This window comes from Myxine glutinosa, chromosome 5 (genome assembly GCF_964187855.1).
Source record: "Myxine glutinosa chromosome 5, kmMyxGlut1.1, whole genome shotgun sequence".
Taxonomy (NCBI): Eukaryota; Metazoa; Chordata; class Myxini; order Myxiniformes; family Myxinidae; genus Myxine; species Myxine glutinosa.
The window spans coordinates 56,874,250-56,878,587 of NC_136265.1; positions in this window are offsets into that span (position 1 = coordinate 56,874,250).

The following is a 4,338-nucleotide window of genomic DNA, read 5'->3' on the forward strand; positions in this document are numbered from 1 at the left end:
CCCCCTCTCCCCTCTCCCCTTCCCCACTCCCCTTTCCCCTCCTCTTCCCCTCCCCTCCCTTTCCCCCATGCCCCTCCCTTTCCCCCTACCCCTTCCTTTCTGCCCTACCTCTTCCCCATCCCCCTCCCCCCTCCCCTCCCCCTCCCTTTCCCCCATGCTCCTCCCTTTCCTTCTCCCCTACCCCTTCCTTTCTGCCCTCCCCTCCCCCCTCCCTCTCCCCTCTCCCTCTCCCCTCCCCCCTCCCTCTCCCCTCCCCCCTCTCCTCCCCTACCCCTTCCTTTCTTTCCTCCCCCCTCCTCTCCCCCTCCCTCTCCCTCCCCCTCCCTCTCCCCCTCCCTCTCCCCTCCCCCTCCCTCTCTCCTCCCCCTCTCCTCCCCTCCCCCTCTCCTCCCTCCCCTCCCCCTCTCCTCCCCTCCCCTCCCCCTCTCCTCCCCTCCCCCCCTCTCCTCCCCTCCCCCCTCTCCTCCCCTCCCCCCTCTCCTCCCCCCCTCTCCTCCTCTCCTCCCCTCCCCCTCCCCCCCTCTCCTCCCCTCCCCCCTCTCCTCCCCTCCCCCCTCTCCTCCCCTCCCCCCCCTCTCCTCTCCTCACCCCCCTCTCCTCCCCTCCCCCCCTCTCCTCCCCTCCCCCCCCCTCTCCTCCCCTCCCCCCCCCCCTCCTCCCCTCCCCCCCCCCTCTCCTCCCCTCCCCCCCCTCTCCTCCCCTCCCCCCTGTTCCCCTCCCCTCCCCCGCCCGGCAATGCCAGGTACTTCTGCTAGTTTATTATAACGCACCCCACCCTGCGTATGGTGCACGTTCAAATAGGACAATCCTTAAGCTGACATTTCCCTGCTTATGACATCGAAATTGGCTAATTACTATATGTACATTGACCATACTACTCTATACACTTCTATCTGTTCTAAGGTAATCTCTAACCCTCCTGCGGAGAGTTTGCCCGGTTCTGTCTGTTCTAAGGTAATCTCCGCCGCTTTCTCTCCCCACACAGACATAACAATAACAATAGCAACTTATCTTACAATTAAGGAACTTCAACTGGGGGTCACATGCACGTCTGCCAACATTAGCTGGTGGACATCATAGATCGCAGGGTGTCCTTCGCGAGGAGGAGGCGAGCTATCGGAGGCGAGTTATCGCCGTCACCCTCTGAACAAATTACAAACTGCAAATGCCTGCCCTAACCTCAGTCGGACGTCAGGCCTTGCCAGCCGGTTCGTGAAAAACTTGGGCCAAAATTTCCTGCAACCAAAACCACAAGAACGTGGGAGTATCTGTGACCGTTAACGAAGAATAAGAGGTGTGAGGCAGCTGGGGTTCGAACCACTGACCTCCCAGTCAGAGCGGATGCTCCAACCACTACACCACCTAGGCTGAGTGCTGGAGGTGTAGGCCTATATATAAATATAGAGATGAAGGAACTGCGCTCCAACGCGAGTCGAAAGAATTGACGCGACCAAAGACGGAATTCGTCCGAGTTGCTTTATTGAAACAAAACAGCTCAGGTATTCTGACAAGCCCGTTTATCGGGCAGCAATATATATACACATTTATGTCGGGAAGTTTGCCCGGCAAAAGCTATACCGGGCATGCCCGGGTGTCAAGGGTGAGCCTTGGAAAGGCGAGTCTGGACCTGCCCGGGCGTGTTTGGCTGCGGCCTGGCAAGTCGAGGCTGGGCGTGCCCGGGCGCTCTGGACGAGCACTGGAAAAGCGAGAGCGGGCATGCCCGGACGCTCTGGGCGAGCCCTGGAAAGGCGATAGCGGGCATGCCCGGACGCTCTGGGCGAGCCCTGGAAAGGCGATAGCGGGCATGCCCGGACGCTCTGGGCGAGCCCTGAAAAGGCGATAGCGGGCATGCCCGGACGCTCTGGGCAAGCCCTGGAAAGGCGAGAGCGGGCATGCCCGGGAAAGACGAGACCGGGCGTGCCTGGGAGGTTCGGGCGTGCCCGGGAACAGTGAGTCCGGGCATGCCCGGGAGAGGCGCGTCTGGCCGTGTTCTGGCCGGTGCAAGGCGATTGTGTGCATCCAGCGGTAACCGCTACACACGCCCCTCCAGAATCGACCTGCACCGGCAGGGTCAATTTAAGGGGGGTCCGGATGACCCGGCCGAAGCGACCCCTGGAGGGTCGTGGGGAGGGGTCCGACGTGGTGGTGGGTGGTCGAGCGGGGGGAACTGTGGACGGGGGGCGGCCTCGCCGCGGAGGAAGGGCCAACCGTGGTGGTCGGTCGACGTCCATGTGCGCCGGTTTGAGGCGGTCCACAGAAATCCGGTCCGGCCGGCCGCCGAAGTCGACGATGAAAGACTTGTCGCCCCGTCGCAGGACCCGGAAGGGCCCGTCGTACGGCGGCCGGAGTGGCCCCCGGTGCGCGTCATGACGCACAAAGACGTACTCCGCTGTGCGAAGCGCCGGGGGGACATAGGACTGGGGGCCACCGTGGCGGGACGTCGGCACGGGGGCAAATCGTCGGGCGGCCTCCTGGAGGTCCGAGCGCTGGCGAGCGGCGGACCAGGGACTCGTAGCGTCGGGCACGAATTCGCCCGTGACGCGGAGCGGCTGGCCGTAGACGAGCTCGGCGGCGGACGCCTGGAGGTCTTCCTTGGGGGCCGTGCGAAGGCCCAAAAGGACCCACGGCAGCCGGTCGGCCCAACCGTCGTCCTGAAGGCCGGCCATGAGTGCGGCCTTCATGGAGCGGTGAAACCGCTCGCACAACCCGTTGGCTTGGGGGTGGTACGCCGTGGTGCGGTGCAGCGTGACCCCCAACGAACGGGCGACCGCGCCCCAAAGCTCAGACGTGAACTGTGGGCCGCGGTCGGACGAGATGTCCGCTGGTGCGCCGAAGCGCGCGACCCAGGTGGCGATGAACGCCTGCGCCACGTCGGCGGTGGTGGTGGAGGCGAGGGGCACGGCCTCCGGCCACCTGGTGGTCCTGTCCACCATGGTGAGCAGGTGGGTGAACCCCCGCGAGGGGGGCAGGGGACCCACCAGGTCCACGTGGACGTGGTCGAAACGCCGTTCAGGCACGGCGAAAGGTGCCAGCGGGGCCTGGGTGTGGCAGTGGACCTTGACCCGCTGGCAGGCCGTGCAGGCGTTGGCCCAGTCGCGGATGTTTCGTCGAAGGCCGTGCCAGACGAAACGCGCCGACACCAGCTTCTGAGAAGCTTTCCGGCCCGGGTGAGAAAGGCCGTGGATGGAGGCGAAGATGCGGCGCTGCCCGGAAACGGGCACGATGGGGCGAGGCTGGCCCTGGGAGACGTCGCAGAGCAGGACGGTGCCCGCGAAGGGAATGTCGGCCAGGCGGAGGCCCGTGTCCGCCGCACAGAGTGCCTGCACCGAGGCGTCGGTGGTCTGGTCGGCCGCCATGAGCGCGAAGTCCACGCCGAGGTGGACCGCGTTCGCGCTGGCCCGAGAAAGACAGTCGGCCATGGCGTTGTCTTTGCCGGCGAAGTGCCGGATGTCCGTGGTGAACTCCGACACGGCGGAGAGGTGGCGCTGCTGGCGGGCCGACCACGGCTCCGTGACCTTAGCCATTGCGTAGACCAACGGCTTGTGGTCGACGAAAGCCGTGAACGGGCGGCCCTCCAGGAGGTGTCGGAAATGGCGAACGGCCAGGAATAGCCCGAGCAGCTCGCGGTCGAACGTGCTGTAGTTTAACTCGTTCGGCCGGAGTTGCCGGCTGAAAAAAGCGAGTGGCTGCCAAACCCCGTCCACCCATTGCTCATGGACGGCGCCCACCTCGTAGTTGGAGGCGTCCGTAGTGAGGGCGATGGGCGCGTTGAGCACCGGGTGAGCCAGCAGCGTTGCGTCGGCGAGGGCCCGTTTGGCGCTGGCGAAGGCCGCGTCCATGGCCGCGGACCAAACAATGTCATGCTTGGCCGGCTTGCCCCGGAGGGCCTCGTAAAGGGGCCGCATGAGCTGAGCAGCGCGGGGCACGAATCGGTGATAAAAATTCACCATGCCGAGGAACTCTTGGAGGGCCTTGATGGAACGGGGACGCGGGAACGTGGTGATGGCCTCGACCTTGGTCGGCAGCGGCACGGCCCCGGTCTTGGTGATGCGGTGGCCCAAAAAGTCAACGGTCGTCGCGCTGAAGTGGCATTTGACCGGTTTGACAATTAAGCCGTGCTCGCTGAGGCGACCGAACAGTGTTCGGAGGTGGAGGAGGTGCTCGGCGCGGGACGTGCTGGCGACGAGGATATCGTCCAGATAGACGAAAAGAAACGGCAGGTCGCGCAGCACGCCGTCCATCAAGCGCTGGAACGCCTGGGCCGCGTTCTTGAGGCCAAACGGCATCCGCAAAAATTCGAACAGGCCGAACGGCATGATGACGGCCGTCTTCGGGACG